The following is a 23,368-nucleotide window of genomic DNA, read 5'->3' as shown; positions in this document are numbered from 1 at the left end:
GCTCTGAACAAACCAAGGGAAGTTTGCAGATCTGCGCTATGCTGACCACAGGGTCCAGCTTCTGAGTTCAACATAGGTAAAGAGATAAACGTCTTCAGTGCAAAGCTATATCAAGCCTGGTAAATGCATATGCATACAGATCCTAATAATAACCTGTTATTTCTGGAGGGAACTGGGGGGGGGGGAACAAGCATTGGACCGGAAGAGTAGAACAGATTTAGCACGTGGGATGCTATGTAGAAACCAGAAGTAGCAGGGTTTGTTATGTCATTAGGAACGTTTCAACAACAGTCAACTCCATCAAGCTTATGAAGTCTTGCTTAAAGCTGAACTTAGCACGATCTTAACTGAAACCTGGCCAAAAAAACAAGCAAAAAGCTCGCAAGAATCACGTTTTCAGAAACTCAAATGTGAGCACTACAAAAGCAGTTTTCCTGCCTGGAGCTTTGAATATGAGACCTTCTGTAACAGGAAAAAAATATTTTCTGCAAAGTGACCTGAAAGACTCCAGAAGCATTTAGGAGGCTGCCTTAGTCAAAGTCAAAAGGGGGGGAAAAAAAAGGCCATAAAATTGGAAAACAATGTGAACAATGCCGAGCTATTGATTCAAAAATGAAAGCTGCTACTGGGAGGGAAGGGGAAATGCCCATCACAATGGCTTTGGAAAACACTGCCCAAAACCCTCAGGAAAGAAGGAAAAAAAAAAAAAAAGAAAAACATACTTTCAGAAATCGAGGATGATAAAAGTAACACAGAAGAATTACAGCAGTTGCACACTAGGAAATAAAGACCAAAAAGAAAATCGCCATGGTCGAGCCACTTATCCCAGCTCCCGCAAGCCTGGTTTTTACATGGTTTAGTCCAGGAGTGCATTTGCCAGAAACCTGGTGTGGGGGTTTCGGCAGCTCCCAGCACTTGCACCACGCAGGGATGCATCCCCCCTGGTCCTCCCCACCCAGGCGTGGGACCAGCCCAGCCACCACCACACCTGGGCCGCTGGCACCGTGCCTTGAGGATGTCTCCGCTTTGCACGGTGCCTGCGGCAGAAAACAAGGAATGAAGGATTGATTGTGGAGGGAAGGAGGCGCCTCATCGGCCATGAGAGTCCCTCTCCACCCCCAGAAACAAGCTACAACTCCCAACGTAAAGGGTGAGGGCCCTCCCGAGATGGGACAATGCACACGTGGAATAAATACGGGGCTGCCAACGGGAACAGCAGTGAACATCCCACTTGCCCTCCCATTACTTCAAGAAAATTTTTGATGCTGCTTTGCCTCCTTCTTCCACGGATCCCTCTTTTAAAAAATCCTTGTTGCAGGAGAGAGGCAGAAGGGGCATCTTTCAAGTCACCACCGATCTTGCAGTGACAAATCTTGGCAAATTTAAATGCAACCTGCTAAATCACTGGGAGACCGTGCTTCTCCTCAGTGTGGTCCTCACCGTGCAACACGGAGGTATGTAAACACGTGCGGGCTGACGGCAGCACTGTCAGCATCGTTGCACGCCACGCGTGTACCAGTCCCTGTCCTCCTAAAGCAGCTTTCAGTCAGTCCTATTTCCACTCAAAGGATGGCCAGCAAGGCCCCAAAAACAGCTACCCTAGACAAAACTTTTTTTTTAAAAAATGAGTATTTCAGGAATGAGTTAATACACCTGGAAGTACCAGCCACCTCCTTGCACCAGCATCCTTCCTGTCTACCAAAGCCTACCACAGGCGCCGCCACAGCAATTTTGCAGGGTTAGAGAACACGAACAATGAAGTGGACAGCAAGTCTCAATTCTAGAAACTCACCAGAAACCTTTGCCTGCAGGTTGCCATTTCCACTTTCTTCCTCAGCATCATCTTCCTGCACCCTGGCAGCCCAGTGCAGGACCCTCCAAGCATCCTCTCAAGCATCCTCTGCATGCCGGCCAGCCATGGCTTAACTCTGCTTCCCCTCTACTGGCTAAGAAGCCAGGAGCAATGCAAGACCAGAAAGATCCAGTATGGCCAGAAACCTGCAGTTCACGTGGAATGCGCCATCCCTAGCATCCTGGATACCAACAAAAGATCCAGGCAAGAGGCCGAGCAAGTAACTTCAGTTTCATAAATCACCAGCACATCGAACACAAGCCTTCCAGCAATGCTACTGCTCTCCTTCCCTTGCCTTCAGTTACAATACCCCAAAGACCTAAAAATACTTTTCATCATTTAACAATCCAGCAATTCTTCTGAGAGCCACTTTGGATAAAAAAACCCAAACAACCTTATCAGATGAGCTCAGCATGACTCCAAAGCAGAGCACTGGCATTTGTCTAGAAAAAGTGGCACCATTCAGACAGTCTCAAGCAAGGAGCAAAACATAGCCAAAACAAATCTTAATGAAAGCTGTATCTTTTATCTGAGGAAAACAAACAAGTGAACGACATGGAAACTCAGCCAAAAAGAAAAAGCAACATAATCCCTTGTGAACTGATAAAATATTAGATAGCCCCTTGCATTTCCAGCTTACAGAGAAAAACCAGAATATCCTTAGTGTTTACTTTCTTTATAATTCTGGGATATGTGTTTTGGCAGCAAGCCTGGGTTTCACCTGAGGGTAATGCAAAAAGGAACATAAAAAGCCCCAACGTGAATGACAACTGAAGAGCAGCCATCTGTGTGGGTGTTTCTCTTTCCAAACCAAACTCAGAGTGAAAAGGTTTTCCAACAAGTCAGCCAAGGAAAGGGAAACTTCATCAAGAGTCACAGTGGGATCCGCCTGGAGAGTATGCTTCATGTGATCAGGGCTAAAACCGTTCCCTCTCCCCACTACCAGCAGCCCTCACAGATGTCCATCTGTCCACTCTTCCTTACCTTCCCGTTTACAAACTGCCGCGAGAGCTGCTGGGAAGCATGCAATGCCTGGCAAGTAATTACAGAGCAAAGCAGAGCAGAACAACCTCAAGGGACAAGTAGCAATTTAGACAGGCACCAAACGCTGACCCTCCATGGGGGAGGGCTACATGAGATCTCTGCCTGCGAAAGCAAATCAAATGACACTCAAAAGACGCAGCGTGTGATCACAGGGCTGGGTACGCACCAACTGTGAGATGCCCAAGAGACAGACCCGCATGCCACAACAGCTCATCTGTGCTGAACAAAGATTTTAAAAATGGTGATCTGAACCTTACAGAAGTCAGCTCCGTCCTTTGCTGCAGGTAACCCATAGACAGCCTTCCCACCGCTGCAACCACACATGCAGACCTTGGTTTCAGTGTGGCCACAGAGGTGGCTGCTGCTGGCCTGACAGACTACCTGGGGCTGGAGGCTGCCAGCCAAGTGAAGCTCTCGGCCTGCTCAAAACCCAGCACATCTGCAAGACACAAAGCCAGGCTAGAGCAGATGGAGTCCTGAATTAGGCTGCTCAGCTTCCATCCGGCTCCTCTGCCTCCACTGAAGATGGGGTATTGCTTTGGACACAAGCAGTTTAGATGCACCTTTGTTCCAACCCAGGACGGCTATCTTCACAGCGTCTTTGCCAGCAGATTACAATATATGCCCACATACTTTAAGCATAGTTCAACAATATCAGCAAAAATTCCCTGATAGGAGAAATATTTTCCACCCAGAGTACTCCAACCTCGAGCTGGACACCTCCTCCTCCAAGCACTCACCCACTGGAGTGAAACCCTTCTTGCTTTCACCCAAGGGTCAGAAGAAAAGCTGACCCAGGGACACCCTGAGATTCCTGCTCGTTTCGTAACAAGCTGCTGTAAAAGGAAATTGAGCTAAATATGCACATGCTTAAGGCCATTTAAAGTAGAGACTGGCTTTCCTAATGCATCAGGGTTCTTCTGGCCACTGAGGGCAAGAGACAGAGAGGAAGAGAAATACCTTTCAGGGAGAAAGCACTAATAAGATATAAGTTCCCCTGAAATAATTAGCAATATAAGAAAAAAAAATAAAAAGAAAGAAAAAAAATCCAACCAAAAAACCACCCACAAACCTTCCCTAAGGAAAAACTTCAAACTTATGAAACCTACATATCCACAGGTCATCAGGGGTATGGCAAGCATGGGGCCAACCACTGCAGCAGTACTGGGACACATGCAAGATGTTCTGCATCCCACATGGACAGGGGATTTGCAAATGGGTTCGCAACAAGCAAGTCCAGAGGGAGCCAGGGAAAACCAAGTAGCTAAAACAATCTTAATTTGCCAGCTGATACAGATGGTTTTTCAACAGGAAGATAATAACAGGTCTTAGGAAAACATAAGCCTCCCCCGGAGAGAAGAGGGTGGTTTCAGCACTTAATTTTTCCCAGCCTTCTCAGGAAGCTCAGCAGGAAGTGGCAGAGACTTCCCCCACTGCATAAATTCTTTTATCAGGTTAAATGAGATTAATTCCCCCAGGAAGATTACTCCTCTAGACACTCAGTGGGTGCTCTTACCTTGATTCTCATGGTGCTTCTATTCCAGTGACTGAAACACCACTCAAAAGTTTCATTCCCAACTCTTTCACAAAAATACATCTCTGTTACCTGCACGCAATGTGTACCTGCTCAGACCGTACGCAGAATACACCTAATAACCTAGTGCTACTTCCCCTCTTTCTTCTAGTTTCCAAACATTCAAAAGAAAATTGAAAATGGTCAATTTCTCCTTGTTTTCTTAATGAAACTGTGACAAAGCTGCTGTGCAATTGTCTGCTGTGGTAGGGGAAAAAAAAAAAAAGGATAAAGCAAACGGCAGGAGTTAACCTGCAGCCGCAAACAAATCATTCATGTGCCCACATGCGGAGCCAAGCCTCATTTGTCAGAGGAGTAAGTATCAAAGGCTTTGAACACAGTCACCCGCTCGCCAGTGTCATCCTCAGACACCTTGGTGTTTGCAGCATTAACAGCTAACAGTAGCAAAGACGCCTCTGTAGAAGGAGCGGTGGAAATGTCAGGGGAGATGCAAGAACAAGAAAAGATCTCTGCACCTCTGAAGGACAGTTGCTCACGCTAGAAGCCAGTTCAAGACCCAGAATGGCTCTGAGCAGCTAGTGAGAGCAATGGGGCATATGAAGACAGTTTGTCCCTGGAGCAGCAGCTGGGGAGGAGCGGAGGAGACAGCTGCAGCACTGCCCCAGGACATCCCACACGCCACTCTGTTCATTCCAGGGTATCTGACAAGCGTCCTCAAACATGGGGATGATAGTGCCTGTATCACTACAAAGCTCAACCCTCGGCAAGCCTCCCGTGGCCCCAAGCGTGGGTGTAACAGGGCAGTGCAATGTCCTGCATGGACGTACTTTCCCCATGGATGCTGCAGTTCAGGTGAGTTTGTTAACTCACTGCCCCAGGGTCAGGCCAAAAGGTTGTCTACACTGACCACCAGACCCGGAACAGCAGTTCCCACCCATCCACTGTTGGTTAACCTCTGTGGCAGCCGTCGCAAGGAAAAAACGAGCAACCCATATTGAATTATCGACTGCAGCCAACGCAACGCTGTTCTCAACTTGCATTACCCATCCTTATGCTCTCACAACAGCGTCTCACACTATTTTTTCAAGTCAGCATTTAGCTTTTTCGCTAGCTAATACGACATTTCCTCTCCCTTCCCCCAGCCCAAGTATTTGGTGAAATCGCTGCTTCTGCAAATTGCGCTGCAAATGCTGAACTTTTGCCAGTTAGACAGGGAAAGCCTTGACTAAAAATAAACCCTGTTTCAGAAAATAGATCCCTTCCCAGTACGATGAAGTAGTGGATAATGCATGCAAGCAGACCTGCCAGGAGAACACAACCTCCGGATTTGCATAAGAATCTCATCAAGCTCAACAGATAGACAACTGCAACTACTGTGACTTGTCCCATCTTAAAAAAAAACCCAACAAAACAGGGGGGAAGAAAAGGACAGAGTTAGGGCTGAGGGTGATGGGATAAATCAAACTTCCACCTGTTTTGGCAGGAAGAGAAGTGCCGCCGCCACCACCACTTGCCTGCATCCCCTGTGAACCGAGCTGCTCATAACCCATACAGGAGGAAGAGGATGTCACACCGCTCCCTACATGGCCACTACAGGAGGCAAAACGCCTTTACAGGAAATTCACTGCAATTCAGGCGTGTAAGAGAACGACTTGGGCTTCTGCCACCTGAGTCACCAGGAGTCTGAGGCCCTGACTCAGTGCTGGCTCCCTCCGACTCAGACACACCTGCAACAGCTTGCTGGCAAATGGAGGCACTCCTACCTTTGCTGTTCCCCTTCTCATCACACTTCTCCCTTTAAAAAGAGGCCTTTTACACTAGAAAATTAATTTGAAGAAAGGGAAGTACAACGAGAAGGCCAGCACCGGGAAGCACAGGTGGTGCTCTAGTAACCATCTCTGCGTTAAGCTCCGAATGGAGAGCACGTCTGCTTGCCTGGTGCGATAAACCCTGGGAAACGCAAGGGATTTAGGTGGAAACAGCTCCACCCTGACTCCTACTCTTCCAGTGCGTTTGCTGCACCACCCAGACAGTCCCGGGTGAACCAGGTTTTCAAGAAAGATCACTTTCCATAATGAATCCACTTTGCTTTTTTAGGGATCAAGAAAGCTTCACGCAGCGAGTTACAGTGATGTCCTCCTACAATCAAATGGGCCATTCAGGCAGGCCAAATGCAAGGCAATGCCATTTTGGGATGAAGCCCATCAGGGACATCAGAAAGAAGCTTCTTTTGCTCTGTAAGCTCTTACAGCAAGCTGAAGGCTCAAGCTCGGTGTGCCAGGCCAATCCTCCTTGTCTATTGACGCTCCCGCAGCAGCGTCCATCTACCCACTTCTCAGACCTCCCCTGAGCGACCGCAAATGGTGAAATATTCCACTCCAGTTCCAGTGGTTGCACGCACACCTCTGCTCAGCTGGGAACATAATTCCAGCTAATAAAAAAGCAGCCTGCAACCCAGCCCTGTATTTTCTCCTCCTCAAAGTAATGCAGGAATTGAGAATTGAGGTGCGAGCGGACCTGCTGGTAGCACAGAAAGTACAACCAACTCAAGCAATCCATTTACAGTGCCAAACAGTTGCAGAGAGCGCAGATGAGATTTTTTCAGTTGAGTGCCGATGCCTTAAAGCAATAAATACATCAAATAAATCAGGCAAAAGGATGCACTGGGCAGCACAGCAGAGGCACTACTCCACTGCTTCCGATAGCAATCAGTGGCAGAGCAGAGCAGTAATTATCCAAGGAGGAATAAGCTGCTACAGGCTGTTCTTGCCATACAGTAAGAAAACAACAGGAGATTTGTTCATGGTTGGATACTAACATGAAAACAGCTTCCTCCCACCCCGGCTCGGGACAGCAGGCAGACGCACGCCACAGGGAAGCTACCAAAAGCCAGCAAAGCAGGAGGGCACAGGAGCGGCGTGTGCAGCCACAAGCTCGACTGGGATTCCCCAGCTGGTGCTATGGGAAGGAAAAGGCTGTGCCTGCCTAAGCAAGGAGCACGGCCTCCCAGGAGCGGCTCTGCAGCCACGCTGTGTTTTCCAATGCTTTCCTCAGAGGACTGTCAGCAAGGCTAAGTGCAAACCTTACCTTCTGCCTGGGTGTTTTCACAACACATCTGAATGGAAAAAAAAAACATTCACTGTGGAGTGGCCTCTCCCACAGTATGTGTCAATCCACACCCACGAGGGAAGCCTTGCGCACGTTTCACTCTTGAACACAGACAGACCCTCTTGCCCTCGCCAGGAGCACAGCAAACGTACCTGTTCAGAGCGTCGGCTTCTCTTAAGGCACCGACAAGCAGCCAGAACACAATCCCCATCGGCGTACGGGAACTGGCAAATCCTGTAAGCATTAGAGAGAATAGTAATTAGTGACATTTATAAGAACTGGCTGGTGAAAGGGAAAGATGCCAAGGCAACCTCATGAGAGATGGGAGGGTGTTAGATCCCTGCCCTGAACACACTCCTGCCTAGTCCTGGCACCACAGTGGAGGTACCCGGCATGAGGCTGACGGGGGACTTCTCCAAAAATCACAGAGTGAAGCCAAGGTAAAGACAAGACGATCAGTCCCAAACCAAAGCTGTTCATCCTGCAAAGCCTCCTCAACAGTCAATGCACTGAAGTTAACGTCTAAGTAGAGAGGCAGAAAAGAGGCTGATAAATGGGATGGAAGCCGCCACCTGCAACTCCTCTACTCCTCTCCCTGAGATGCTGCTGGAGATCTCCTGCTCTACAGCACTTGTGCAATTTCTCCTAGTTTGCAGGGCAGATGAATCCCATCTGATGTCAGAGGCAGGCTGCTTCCATTTTTTCATTATTATTGGTTCATCATTATGGTTTCATAATATAAATGGTTTTATATTTCCTACAGATTGTTTTATAAGGCTTTTGTACATTAGTCACACAAAAGACATCTAGCAGCACTGAGCAAAACCTGTCACAGAGGTTGTCTCTGCGGGCTGCAGAAACACCTTGCTGCAGGCATGCAAAGTGCCTGCTGCATGCCAAAGAGGTATCAGAAAAAAAGATGTTTTACTGGAAACAATTCTAAGCAGCCGTCTCCGTCTTCTGATGCAAACTGAAGCAAGTGAAGTAAAGGTCACCACATCTAATATGGTTTTACTTTTCCCATTCTGTTCATGCAACTGTTTGGGGACAGCAAAGAATACAGTGGATGAACAACCATCCGCAAGCATCTTGTAATGGAAAGAGGATATGGAAGCAGGGGGAGGTAAGGAAACCCAGTGGGACAACTCCAGTCAAAGCACCAAACCGGCAAGGGGAAGATACAGGACCAGCCCGACAACATCTCACGTATTTCCTGCCAACGAGACCTCGTTATGAATGGCGAGAAAACTTACTCATGCAGTGCATTGGTTTACCTTGGACTGAGAAAAAGAGACTTGCTTGTTTTCCCCAGTCTCTGCGGGTGACTCACAGACATCAGCCATTGCCAGCCGGTATTTACAGAAATGAGAAAAAACATAATCCATTTGGCCCCCCATTTTCCCCTTTCTCCTTTCCCACTATGGAAGGGCTGAAGGCATTTCTAAGGATGAAAACAATGCTGGAGACCACAAGAGCACAGCACAGACCTTGGACTCCAGCCTCAAGCACAAATTTTCCATCACCATTTATAATTGCTCTCCCTGTTGCTTTAAATTACCACTCTAGCCAAAACACAAGAGTTATTTACTTGTGTTATGTACTTCCAGGAGGGTCTTCTGTTTTTCTTTTGAAGTCAGTAACTGAACACTGTTCTGCAGTGGAACATAAAGTCTCTACAAAGACAGAAATAACACGACAAATACAGCCTGGCCAATAATCTTTAGTTGCAGCTTATTTATAAAAGTAGACAACTTTCCGCCCCCAGCAATGAAATTCATACCTTCACAAGGCTTGCATCTAAAAGGGCTTTATCAGCTTTGTAGGACTTCATCTGCATTGGCATCGACCCACTCCTGCACCAGGGCTCAGTATGGGGAGGGGAGAACCTTATGGTCGCTGTGCAGACCACCTTTTCTCCCGTCCTCCTCCGGCGCTCCTTTTTCCTCTAACTTTCTCAATGCGATTGCTATTATTAGACAACATCGCAGAAACATCCCTGGCAAAGTTCAAACTCCTCGCCTCCCAGTACTGCTGAGCAAGGCAAAGAGAGATGCTTGTAGCTTCTCTAAGTGCTGCTACATTTAATCAAACCCATATGAAGGTGGCCTGGCCTGCCTTCCCAAAGCAACTGCAGCTCTCAGACAAAGCGTTTTGTCCCGCAGCAGCCAGACATACTGGAAACACAGCTGAGTGCCAGGAAATCAGCCCCTCATTCCCAAACTACCTTCGAGAAGGGCCCAGTAGCTTCACTTGCCCCAGGGCTGCTCCTCCCAGGAGACATGACCATGCTCCAGGCAATGCAGACCATGGATGACACACTGTCTTGCTTTAACCCCTGCCAGCAACCAAGTGCCACGCAGACGCTCGCTTCACCCCCAGTTGTGATGGGGGAGAGAATCAGAAAAGTAAAAGTGAGGAAAAACTCGTGGGTTGAGATAAAGACAGTTTAATAGGTAAAGCAAAAGCCATGCACACAAGCAAAGCAAAACAAGGAATTCATTCACTACTTCCCATCAGCAGGCAGGTGTTCTCCAGGAAAGCAGGGCTCCAACACACATAACGGTTATTTGGGAAGACAAATGCCATCGCTACGAACGTCCCCCCCTTCCTTCTTCTTCCCCCAGATTTATATGTTGAGCATGATGTCATATGGCATGGAATATCCCTTTGGTCAGCTGGGGTCAGCTGTCCTGGCTGTGTCTCCTCCCAACTTCTTGTGCCCTCCCAGCCTACTCACCAGCGGCGTGGTGTGAGGAGCAGAAGAGGCCTTGAGAGCTCAGCAACAACTAAAAACACCAATGCACTATCAAAAGTATTTCACATCCCAAATCCAAAACACAGCACTACACCAGCTGCTAATAAAAAAGTTAACTCTATCCCAACTGAAACCATGGCACACACTCATGCCAGCAAAGCTCCTCTGACGCCTTCCTGCAGCTCCAACTTGTCCACCAAAATACACTTTTCTCGGTGTCACCACTCTAGCAACCACTTTCTGTCCTTGACATCGCGACCTGTTGCTTCTTAGCAGACTGAACTAGTACTGCAAAGACACAGTAACATTCTATTTCATCTAACGTGGCAAATAAAGATTCACTACAGTTTTAAAAAAAAAGTTATGTAGCATAGGGGCAGAGGACTGAGCAATACCAGGTAACCTACAACGGGAGATCACCAGATCAGGACTGAAGGGTGAAAGCAAAACGATGGGACAGAGAAATAGGAAGGCTCTGCATAGCAGGAGCAACCAGAGAAGTCCCCCATGCCATAAGCAGTAAAAGAGAAGGGTGGCACTGGCCAAGAGAGCAGGCACATGACCTTGGGGGTCCTGCCAGACCCCAAGCCTGACCATGCACCCACCATAAAAGAAACCCTAATTTGAAGCCTAAATAGGGGGATGGAGTGTTTTCTGACAGCTCTGAGAAATAATAAAGTTTTGTTTAAGAGGCTTATGCTAATTTTCTCCCCCTCCCTCCTGTGATGATCGTGCAACACCAGCAATTTCAAGCTCAAGCAAACTGCTCTGCCCCGCCATCACCAACAGCAAGGCCGAGTGTCTGTGCTGCTTTTACCAGGAAGATGCGCAACCCCCTCTGAGACAAGCACGTATGACGAGCTCCTCAGATATGGCTAGCACATCGAGAGAGCTACCAAAACCACGCCGGCTCTCCAACCGACAGACCTTGAGAAGTCATCCTCAAGGCAGTAACGTACTTGCAACAAGCACCTAACACAAGAGCTTTTCTGCCTGAGATAGGTCAGATAAATGTTTATAACTAGTTGGGCAGGAAGATAAACCTACCCCTAGCCTTATGGCTAAAGGAGAACACGACAGCAGGATTTGTCCTGCTCCCTCCCAGAGAGGCACTAACACATCAGGCCCTGGCCTGCAGCGTATTTAAGCAGAGAAATCATAGAATCACAGAGTGGTTTGGACTGGAAGGGACCTTTTAAAGACCATCTAGTTCAACCCCCTGTGGTGGGCAGGGACATCTTGCACTAGATCAGGTTGCCCAAAGCCCTGTCCAATCTGGCCTTGAACACTTCCAGGAAAGGGGAATCCACAACTTCTCTGGGAAACCTGTTCCAGTGCCTCACCACCCTCATTGTAGAAATTTTCTGCCTTATATTCTCCTTGATATGTTCATCAGAAGACTTTATTTAAAAGCTGTGCTCAAAGTCCTCCCAGAGGGGTACCTCCTCTGGGTTAACTGCGAAGCTGAACATTTTTTGCACGTACGTGAAGCCATCAGTCAGCAGTGTACCTCAAAGGACTCTACTGACATTGTAGCCCCCCAGAAACATTAACACACTTTGCAATCCTCACTCCTCCTTTACAGGGAGGGAAACTAGGGTAGAAGCAGGACATGCTCTACCAGGAGCTACACAGCTGCCCTTCAGCAAGCCGTGCCCACTCCCACATATTCATCAGCTTGACTAATGCAAAACTATGCTGCCAAAACAGACAGTCCTGCCTTTCCCCTCCTCCCCCTTCAACACATCCCAGTCATCTCTACGCTTGTGGTAGCAACCATCGTTTGCTTGATCCAACTGGAAGCCATCCCAGAAAGAAGAAAATAGAGGGAAAGGATTTCTGGCAGAAGAACAGCCTGAGATCAGCTAAAGCTGATGGGAAGCATGACCTCAGAAAGATGGCACAGCGGTACATCTGGAAACCTAGATGAGGCTTTCAACCTGTGATGCTTCAACCAGATGCTTTGTCTTTGCACAGTGGTAATTCACTTAAAATCTCTTTAATGGCTCATTCACTGCTCAACATGCCCAACCACTCACTCTTAAGACCCATCCAAAACAGCACGGTGAAGTCCTACCTGAGGTCTCTAAACTAGGCTGGTGCACCCAAACCGCAACACACCACAGCTATGCAAGCCTCGCAGCTTAACAAGGAATAGTGGTAAAACAAAATTTCTCCAAGAGATTTAGCGATATATACTTTTTTGGTGTTTTTTGCCATAGCTGAAGGGTGTTCTCAAATGGTTTCCAGGAGAAGAGGAGCAAGTACAAGCATATGCGAAGGATCTAGCAAAAGCTCTTAAGCAAAGCAGACAGCAGGATGCTGAAAATAAATACTCAAAGCCCTTTGCAGCACGAAAGTTCAAATCCATCTGGACATTTCTGAGGCTGTCACAGGAGCCCATAGAAGGGATTTTCCAATTCCTTGCAGAGAAACCCTGGAAAATAAGGACAGAAAAAACGAAGTATAGGCTCAAACTCTACGCCAGCCCTTCATCCTGAGATGTGACCTCCTTCAACACCACCAGGAGCGTAGAGCAAGAGTGTGGCACGGCCCTGCGTGGTCCCTACAGGCTGGCTTGTCCCCAGCACAGGGTGGCCCAAGCTCCCCTCCACCTCCATCCCACTTCTCCTCCAGCGCAGGGGTGGATGGAGGGGTCCTGATGGACCCAGGTAAAGCTCCAGGTACTGCAGGGGCTGTCAGCACAAGTCTTCACAGCCAAGCCAGCCACCTCACCTCCAAAACCAGCAAGAGCATGATCCCCACCTAAAAACATACATGGTACGAAGCTGTGCTGAGTGGAGGGAGCTGATGCACCAGCATCTCCAGAGGTACCATCCAAACATCCCGGCAGCAGTCTGACGGAGCTCCCTCACCCCTAGCTCCTGACAGAGGTGAAGGAGGCAGAGCTAATCCTCTCTTGTTTTTCTGAGTTTACACAGCATTAGTCACACAGGCTCCTGACAAAGCTGCCCCGGGGCCCCCAGGCAAGCCTTGCGATCACTGCTGTGCTCGCACCGAAACCACCAACTCCGCCAGCTCTTGACACGAACAGACAAGCACGGTTAAAACCCTCACATTCAAGCCTCCTTTAAACACTCTTCAGAAAAATACCCAGAGCTGCTCCTCCACTTAATGCAGCTTCCCCACCACCACCACCAGAAAAAGCATAAAGCTACTCAAACCGAGTTTCCGTGGCATTAAAATCAATTAACCAGCTAGGCATCTCCAATTGCTCCGTTCTCAGTTTTCCCGATAACTGTTACCATGCAGAGTGTACGCACATCCCAGAAATATCCCAAAGCATCCTTAAGAAAATCATGGACTTTATTACAAAGCTCAAGCTTTCACCTCTGCAGAAATTCACCTTCTCTTAGTTTTAAAGAAAAAACAAAACAAAACCAAACAAACCACAATGGATTAATCCAGGCCCGTTTTTACAGAGCGGAGTTTTTGAAGTCAGCTGCAACTAGCTGTAACCACAAAGCTGATGCTAGGCAGGACACAAGAGCCATCACACGTGTGACGTTTATGTTGGGGACCTTTCAGTTACCTGTATGCCGCCTCCCAGCAGTGGGGACTTGAGGGAGAGCACGGCCCCTCAGCTTGCAGGAAAAAAGCAGCTTGTTGCACTCACCAAGGCGCAAGTGACCACTGTTAATAGACAGAAGCAATGCCCATGCCTGGCTCAAAAGACAAGCTGCCAAAGCAATCGGCCAGCCCTTTGGCAGCACCTCCCGAGAGGTCTCCTGGCCCGTGCCACAGCTCTGCAGCACCATGAGGAACTGCTCTGCCACACAGCTTTGCAATCAGACGTCTGCAGAGGGAGCAGCCTCTGGTGCACAGCCTCTTATGCTCATTTCTTAATATAATTTATTGAAATAAAACAGGAAGAGCTAAATTCATGCTCTATCAGCTCAAGCAGGACACTGGCTAACCCAATCCTTTCATTTCAAAGCCTGCCACTTCCATCAGTTGGAGAATATGGACTAGCGGCACTGTTTGAGCTACAAACTGAAGACGAGGGATGTGTCTCACAGCCTCAGGCTGGTGGGGCAATCACCCCTCCTGCCCAGCCTCTCCAGGGATGGAACTAGTGATCTTTAAGGTCCCTTCCAACCCAAACCATCTATGATTCTATCACATGGACCTCTCTGTCCATCCAGCTGTCCCCATGCTGGGTCCAGCACCCTGCAAGAGATAACTGCTTAATCCCCCAAGGACTGAACTGCTTTGACACGCTGCAGGAAGAGGTCAGTGGAGATCCAGACGGCCTCCATGCCCAAGGCAGGAAAGCGGTAAGGGAAGAGATCCCTGTAAAAGCCCAACAGTGACTTGGAAAACCATTTCCTTAGATACACAGGGGACTGACAACAGTCCACCACTGCCAAAGAGCGACATGGACCACCTCTTCTCCCTCCTGTTCCCTCCAGCACAGACGGGAGGGAAAAGCTCTGGTTGCCACCGGACCAAGAGCTGGTGCATGAGAGGGCAGGATCCATCCAGATCCTCGGACATTAAAAGCATAGTGAGGGCAACACTGCAGGAAAGAAAGCTCCCTGCACTCTCACTGCTCTGTGAAAGGCCAGAATAAATGAGGGGATTTACAGACCGACCCTGAAAACAACACACGTGCTTGGCGAGTCGAATTCGCCCCTTGTCTCAACACGTGCACCGTGCAATTTTTTCCACGGAAACCAGATTACAGCACCCCACTTCAAGAGGCAGCTAGTCACATTTTAAACATGTCAGCTGGAAACAAGTTCAACCCCTTCAACGGTTAAGGTCTTCTGAAGCTTATTGGTTTTCTGAGCTATATGTTATATATACCCCCAATTCCCACTCCCAATTCAAATTTCACCAGCCATATCTCACGGCATCTTTCTCTCACGGCATGGGAGACTCTGAGCAGCCTCCAGCCAGATCTCTTCACCACACAGAAGTGCCAAAGCACAACCATCAGGTCATCCCTCAAACATCCCAAAGTTGAGCAGATGCAGCGTCAGAAGGTCTCCAGCCTCAAAAACTCAGAGGCGACCCAGAGGAGCTGACTCCCCGATACTACAATATGAATTAATGCCAAGTCCAGTTGCTTGTGGCTTTTCAACAGGCATCTTGTTAGAGCCCAGCAGTGAGGCAACATAGTTCACCAAATATTGTACTGCTCAAGGCATCTCTAGTGCTGCTCAGCATCCTCAGTTCATGACCTGCAGAGCTTCCTGTGGGATTTACACCATTAAGCTCAAGGCAGTCAGAAGGACAATGTTATCAGGCTCCACTTGCTCAGCCTCTAGAGGTCTAGAGCAAACACGCTTCGAGTCTCCAGGAGGCCAACCAATGGTCCTACCAGCCCTTCCTTCTCGAGAGCAGTGTGATGGGAATCAGTCCGCAGTAGCTCAGTCCGTTTCTCCACAGCTGCTCAGGTACAGCTGCCTGGTCAGCCATGTAGCAAACCAGATAAGGATGCAGATGTGGCTCAAAAACACTTTGGTAAAGAACAAATTCAGTGCTGGACCACCCAAACTGTTGTGCCAGGGTGCAAGGAGGTGGTGGAACTGTGCACCTGGGCCAGAACAGCCATCAAGCAAATCCATGCTTTGCAGATCAGATACAGGTTTCCCTGTGAAACTCATGCAGCAAGTCAGGGAGCAAAGAAAATAGCGATGCATCGAAATATTTTGGTAACTTTATCTGGTTAGCTTTGTAATCATCAGCAATAGCACACACAACACTTCTGACCCACTTTATTACCACTCAGAGGAAACGAACGTATTACATCCTCCCTGATAAGTCCCCCTCATTCAGACAAGGATGCTCTCATGACCAGTTTAGACTCACAGAACTGAGGGGGGAGGAAAGAGAGAAACAGTAAGAACAAGACACCACAGGCACAATATTTTTTGAGAAATTGAATTTCTAAACATGGAGGTCATTTTCTTACCTGCCCACTCCTCGTGTACTCTGTATTGAAACGTTTGACAAGATACACAATTCACTATTGGTGCAACTTTGCTCCACTCAAGCCCAGATCAGACGTCAGAGCTATGAAAGCAGGAAAGGAGACACCCAAAAATTTTACCTTGGGAAGAGAAAACCATGCTACTAAACTAAAACTTGAGTAGTCAGCTACGAGGCAAATGGAGGAAACAAAACAAAAAAAAAAAAAAAAAAAGAAAAAGCAAGTGCACTAGCTCAAACTGATACCTGCATCCCCCCCAACATCCTGCCACCATGGCGGTGAGCAGCAGATGCGGCTCTCGCACGCTTGGTTGAAGCAACTGCCGGACAGCTTTCCACAGCAAACCCTCCACGTGCCTGGCAAGCTGCAGCTTTAGCAGCCAGAGAAAGGCACGCAAAGCATGACCCCCACCGATTAGGGAACAGAACTGAAGGGAAGGGGAGGCAGGAGATTTAAAAACTCGAGCCAAGCGGCGAGTCTCAATGAGATCCTGCTGATTTCTGGCGAGCGAGCTAGCCCGAAGCGTGTGCGTAAAGAAGCCAGGCACATCTGCACAGCTACTGTGAAGAAAAGTAAGAGATGCATGAGCAGGGTGCAGGCTTGGACAGCTGTCCCAGCTGCTGCTTAGATCACCAGCAAAGCCTGCACCCCACTTTGTTGAACAAGCAAATCTCCCCCACACCTCTCACAGCAGAGGCAGCGTCGGCAAGCTGCTGAATACACCAACAAACACGCATTTCTGAGCAAGCTGGCTTTAATTCTGCTGTCAGGATACCAGCAGGGCCCCAAGTCCTAAGGAGATCAGATTTGTACCAACAGACACTCGGGCAAAGCTGTCACGATGGGGGCTTGCAGGGGGCTGAGCATCCCCAGCACCTGCTTCTTCTTCATAGGCCTTTTTCCCTGCCTCTTTGGACCGATGAAAATTAGTTTCCCAGAAAGAAAATCCTGCATTGAGCCCCAAAAGGTGGGGGCAAGGGCCTTGTTTGATTGGGTTTTGGGGTACCCACAGCACCGGGGTTCATGGGGGCTGTGAGCTCCCACCCTGCCGGATGCAACTGCTCAGCAGCCGCTTGCAGCACGGGAAGCTCCTCAGCATAAAGCTGAATGGTGCTGGCTCCCGTGTTTGATTTCCAGGATCCGAGCCACAAGGAGAGCTAAAAATATCACAATTAACCATTCCTTTTCAACGCAAGACTCGCTGATGGGGCCACGGGGGTATTATACAACTGCAAACAGGAAAATGTGGTCTGCAAAAAAAAAAAAAAAAAAAAAAAAAAAGAAAAAGAAATCAAACTGGGAAAATAGCTGGCCAGGACAGTAATCTCTGAATTCAAGCATGGACCACAACACCCAAAAATGTGGAGGAGCTTGTGCTGCTTGCAATTGTGATGGCTTGCTCTGATGCGCTTGCAAGTTTTCTGGTGTGATATATGCATTGATTATACACAGAGAGCTCATTCTAGCTATATCCCATGCAAGCTGTCTCCTGAACCAGCTGGCTGCTTAGCTCTGTGTCATTCTGCATGTCAGGAGTTAAGCGAGAAACTTTTATTCCTGCTAAAAGCCATTGCAAGGAGACAGCTAGGCTCCAGAGCTACGGATTTCTTCACATGCAGATTTAGCAGCAATTTTTTTTTTTTTTTATCACTGCCCAGTCTTTACGCTGACATCTAGGCTTTAAACATCGTCTGTGGGTAACACAGGGGTACATTACTCACAGCGGCACACCCAGGAGAACCAGCAAATCCTCTCCATTTGAGCCCAAGCGTCGGCTTTACCCTGGAATTACATTTATCTCCCCAGCACTAGGCTCCCATTAATGGAATTACCAGGCAGGCTGCTTCAGACTTAACACTTGAGAGAGGCGGGCTGGGATGGCACCGCTCCAGCCTCAAGCCGCAAAGCCTGCACTGTTTCTCCATCCTCCAACGAGCTGCTGCCCTAACGAGCCCGACCCTGCGATGAGAGCCAGGGAAACAAAAGAAACAAACCCAAACTGTCCAGGGCAATCAATATCTTTCTAGGAACACCCAGGCCTCTTGCCAGCTCTCTCCCAGACCCAATTTAGCTCTCCTGCAGCACGGACGTGGACGGCACGCGCAGGAGCAACCCGGCGGGATGCCAAGCCAGAAAGCACAGCCGGTCACCAAGCAGAGACTTAGGGAGGTGAATCTGCACTGGTCCCTCTGCAAATACCCAATGCTGAGGGTGTCAAAGCAAACGCACAGCTAAGGAGAACATCCATCCACCTCAAAAATCACGGAGCAAGCACTCGAAGCGGAATAGTTGTGTCATAAATACCCACTGCTATGTAAAATGGGGAGGCGTATCGTAGCAAACCAGCCAAGATTGCTAACCAGCATGGGAGATTATCTTGCACATGCTAGAAAACTGCCTTCCATCACGCAGCGGCTACTGCGCTGCCCTGCTGAGAGATGGGCAGCATGGTATGAACCAGTGCCTTAAACCAGCCCCGCACTACCCAATAAAATGGACAACTGCGAGCACCACAGGCTGCCGAAAACTAAAGGGGATGCAGCAAGCAACCCTACTGCAAAGCTCCACTGATAGCACTGTGACTTCAGCATCTCCGAGGGCTGTTTTTTGCACGTGGCAGCTGTGGGTTTGTTTGGGTTGTTGGTTTTTTTCCCAGTGACCTGCAAAGGGAATTCTCTGTCCTTGGCAGGGAGGGAGCACAAGGAGAAAACAGAGATTCATCAGCACTTGAACGATGTTTGCCCCAGGTATGGAGACCCAGGCACACAGCACTGCCATAGCAAATAAAAAGATAGCAAGGGGAAAGCTTATTTGCAGAGTATAGATGTGCCCTTGCAACAGCTTGAGCTGTGGGAGCTGAACTACTCTCTCCTGTAATTAAAATGCAGAAGAGGAAAGCACAGGAATTACTCCAGTGTGACTGTGAAGGACTAGCAGGCTTTGAGTTTCAAAGTCGATCTTAACACACACTCTTCAGTGCGATTTTAATTCTTAAAAAAAAAAAAAAAAAAAAGAGAGAGAGAGAGAGAAAAAGAGGTTTTGCTGTGAGAAAAGATCCTGCACAACCCTGTTGTCAAACCAGACAAGGAGCAAATGAGGGAGACTGTGGCTGGGACTGACGAAGCAAGGCTGAAGGCAGTCCTCTCTTCCCCCTCACCCCTGCATTGGCTCTGCCAGTCATTCTCAGCGACATAACGATTCAGGGAGGCAGACATGCCCCGTGACAGGAAAAACACTCGTAACACCCAGGCGGTGAAATCTCACATCCGAGAGCATCTGTGCAAAACGCAGCCTGAAACGTTTCTTCCAGCTCCATAGAGTCGATTACACGTTTTGCAAAACCAAGCTGGTGAAACGCTATCGCTTGCATTGAAGGTGAGATTCGCCAGCAAGAGGTAAGTCTTAAGCATCTCCACATTTTCTGTGTACCAAGAAAACAAAAAAAGAAGCCTATGGGTAAGATTACAGGGTCACGCAGCTCAGGGTGATGTAAAAGAGACAGAAAGACATCAGAAAAAGAAATGACACACATGCAACGCTCTTCAGCCTGGCACCCAGGGGAACAGCTTAGCTAAGAAAATTACTTTCATTTTTAAATAACGATAAAGGTAAGGAGCCGTCAGAATTATGAGTCAAGCTCCAAGATAAGAAATCATCCTGCTGGATGGGTGCGGCTGCCTCCTTGTTTGGTCACTGTTAGGGTTTTTTTAAAAGATAAACGTGTCTTTCAGAACATGCTTGTTGGCCAGTCTTCCCTCGGCTGAAAAAGAACTCAAGAAGCTCACAATGAGGAAAATGATAAATGAAAGGCAGGACAACTTCCAAAGAGCCGAGATCATGCTTCACAGACCCTTTAAAGTAAGATGCAACATATTATTATGTTAAAAAGGACAAAAGAGGAGTAAATTTAAAATTCCAAGTATCTTTGATAAAATATCATTCAGAGAAGCTAATAAGCAAAGCCTGCAAGAGGCAGATCCCATTCACAAACCGGAACCTGTCAAGTCAAAGAAATAAAGAGTTTTTTAAATCTATTCTTCAATTGTAAAGCTGTTGATATATAGGACTATTTAATTAGAAATTCACAGTCTGGAGGAGGCTAACTCAGCAAATGCAGCCAGGAAAAAAAAGTAACTTGTACATCAGAGCAAGAACCAAGGCAAATCCCTTAAGGAAGGGTGTAAAATTGATCAGAGTGGGTTTGAATCCAACAGAACAACAGCTTGAACACAGCCGAGGTAGAAGTACAAAAGCACCACGGGAAGGCAAACAGTGTGAAGGACCCAGGAGCTCGGTGAAGCAAAAGTGGCAGCAAGTCCCATCGTGCTCTCCAACTTCCCCGCTGCTCAGTAAATTGCAATAACCTGAGGGCCGGCATCACCGCCTGCAGCCCTGACAGCTCAGCCCAGGACTTTGCTGCTCGCCCAACAGCAAGGTGTTAAGCAGCCACCACCAAGGTTATACAACAGAAGCGACTCTGCAATCGTTTGGGTTTAGAAAGCATTTTGCATTGGCCTTTACCCCTGTTCAGTTTTGCCTTTTCTTATTCAAGAACACCAGATGGGAAGAAAAGTGACCAAGCACAAGGCAAGCCCTTTACTAGAGTTACGGGTTTTTTGCTAAACCCCGGGTATCACCGCTGCTGAACACAGCTTTAAACTAAAGCATCAAGCCCATGAATAGCCCCCTCTTTCCCAGCATGGCGATAGCACAGGAAGGTCCCAACGCTCTCACCTGCTCTGCCACGCGTGCCCTGATCGAGCACATCTCCTTTTCCCACCAAGAATGGACCCGGCTGGTCCACGCAGCTTCGCAAAATACTCCAGCACATGCCCTCATCAGCCATTTCGACATGTGCCCGAAGATCCCTGCTCCCGACCCAACACCTCCGTTCTCATCCAACGGGGAGCTGTTGCCCATAACTCAACTTCAGCCAGAGCACAAGAGCAGACGGAGCCGTTTATTGAGGGAAAAGACCTCATGGTGCCAGATTTCACCTTTTTGGGGTGTTGCTTTTAAAGGAGGTATCGCAACGCAAGGACGGGGGGGAACCAACTGCGAGCAGCGGGTTTGTTAACCCAGGCACCTGAGCTGCCGCATCTCCAACTGCCCCTGTCACCCGCAGGGACCAAACCCAGATGTCCCACCAGCGTCAACAGCTACCTCTCGGGCAGCAGGTATGTCGGGGACACCCAGGCCACGCCAGTGCCACCCTGCGCGTCCCCCGAGAGCAGCGGGTCCGGGGAGGGCAGGTGGAGGCTCACCACCCCGTCCCCCTCGAGGAGCACGCCTTACGAAGCTCCCCCCTGAACAGCAACCAAGATGATCACGGGCAGCTCCTGCGCTGCTCCACTCAGTGTGAGGGGAAGAAAAACCAGAATACTTTGTTGGGTTGTTTTTACGTTTTGTTCTGTTTTGACCTCAAGACAGCCCCACCTCGATGCAAAGGACCCCCCCAGCCCCCTGGCAGAGTCTCCGCCAGGTGCACAGCCCCACGCCGTGACCCTCCACGCGGCCCCCCCCCCGGCACACAGCCCTGTGCAGCCCCCCCACCCCACCGCCCAGCCCTGTGCAGCAACCCCCCCCCCCCCCCCCCCATCACCCAGCCCTGTGCAGTCCTTCACCCCCACAAAACGCTTTCGGGTGCACACCAAGCCCTTCGCAGCCTTCCCGAGGCCCCACTCGCGCACCCCCCCCCGGACACCCCTCGCTTTCCCACTCGGGGGTGCCCCAAGCTCTCCGCAAACCCCTGGATGCTCCGGAGCACACAGACCTTTGCAGCCACCCCCCCCCCCCACCTCCATGCCCCTGGACACAGCCTTTTGGAACCCCCCCGGTGCCTCCGGGGCACACAGCTCTCCGCGCGCCCCCCCTCCGCCCCGGTGCCCCCCACGCCTACAGCCCTCCGCACCCCCCGCGATGCCCCCAGACCAACACACCCCGCCCGGTGCTTCCCCACGTACGCTCCCCTCGGGCTCCTCACGCCGCCGCGTCCCGGGGCGGGCCCCGCCGCTCGCCCCCAACCTTCTCCCGGCCCCGCGGCCCCCCCGGCCCCGCGCCCGCTCCGCTCCTCACCCCGGGGCGCCTCGCGGGCGGCCGCGAGCTGCCGGCCCCGCCGCGCATCCTCCGGCGCGCGCCCAGCGCCCAGCCCGACCCGGCCCGCCGCGCGCCGCCGCCGAGCCCCAGGCGGCGCGCCCCCGCGCAGGCGCAGTGGGAGGCCCCGAGCCGGACGCGTAACCACACGGCATCTCGCGAGAAGAGAATACAAGTGCGCTGGCCGGCAGCAGCTTAGCATAGGGGAATTAGCTCAAATGGTAGAGCGCTCGCTTAGCATGCGAGAGGTAGCGGGATCGATGCCCGCATTCTCCAGGTGCTTTTTGCCTCTCAGGTTGACCAGGCCGCGGCGTTCCAACCCTTACGACCCACCTGTGCGTTTTGCTTGTTTTTTTTCTACAAAATTCCTTATTTGCGTCCTTAACATTCCTTAAAGATATACTTTGCTTAACCCGTGGTTACGGCAAGCAGAGCGCATTCTGCTGTACGTGTGGCGCTGCAAGAGGGCCTTTTGCTTTCTCATTTAATATCAGACAAGGCCCACGACAGGGCGCTGCACCCACAGCAGCTCTGACCCCGGCCCTCACCAACTCGTTCCATCCAGAGGCCGGAGACCCCCAGAGATCCCCTTTCCCAGAAGCCTCCAATGGAGCCGAAACACTCGCTTGCTTTTAGTAAATTCGAGAAGGAATCAAAATGCCTCAGGGAGGCATCGATGTTCGTGCCATTTGGCCAACAAACTGGCAAGCTTTTGTGGGGCGAATTTATCCAGCTGCAAAGTTCAGGCAAATATTCAAATTCTTCACATTCTACTATTATTCCGCTGCAGCAAGACATGAGGAAAAATCAAATGCTTTAAAGACAAAGACAGCAGATTTTAAAAACTGAAGGTTAACTTTTAGTAAGTGACTGTATCATGAAAAAAACCCAGCTCCATAGGAATACACTCAGTTGGCATTTCCATCGCAGTCACAGGCTGAACTGGAAACCGAAGGGGGAAAACAATTCCGCACACTTTCTCCAGTTACGTGCGTGAGGAAATGACCTTTCCGACAAATTTCA

At 49.5% G+C, this 23,368-nt stretch overlaps 1 protein-coding gene and 1 non-coding gene across 3 annotated transcripts in view; one reads left to right on the top strand and one right to left on the bottom strand.

The window, feature by feature from the left end:
* Nucleotides 1-22,433, bottom strand: part of LOC141742683 (uncharacterized) — an 87,747-nt gene extending 65,314 nt beyond the window's left edge. The window contains exons 1-3 of one of the 2 annotated variants that reach the window (XM_074585575.1): nucleotides 22,328-22,433; nucleotides 7,691-7,772; nucleotides 7,518-7,545 (exon numbers count right to left, since the gene is read on the bottom strand). The gene's annotated coding sequence lies outside the window, so the exon portion shown is untranslated. The remainder of the gene's footprint in view (nucleotides 1-7,517; nucleotides 7,546-7,690; nucleotides 7,773-22,327) is intronic. The other variant, XM_074585574.1, reaches the window with a different exon arrangement.
* A 115-nt stretch (nucleotides 22,434-22,548) lies between these two features.
* Nucleotides 22,549-22,621, top strand: TRNAA-AGC (transfer RNA alanine (anticodon AGC)). The gene has a single exon. It is a non-coding gene; the product is annotated as a tRNA-Ala (tRNA).
* Nucleotides 22,622-23,368: the final 747 nt, after the last annotated feature.

This window comes from Larus michahellis, chromosome 4, assembly GCF_964199755.1.
Source record: "Larus michahellis chromosome 4, bLarMic1.1, whole genome shotgun sequence".
NCBI lineage: Eukaryota > Metazoa > Chordata > Aves > Charadriiformes > Laridae > Larus > Larus michahellis.
This window is presented reverse-complemented; position numbering and strand designations above follow the sequence as displayed.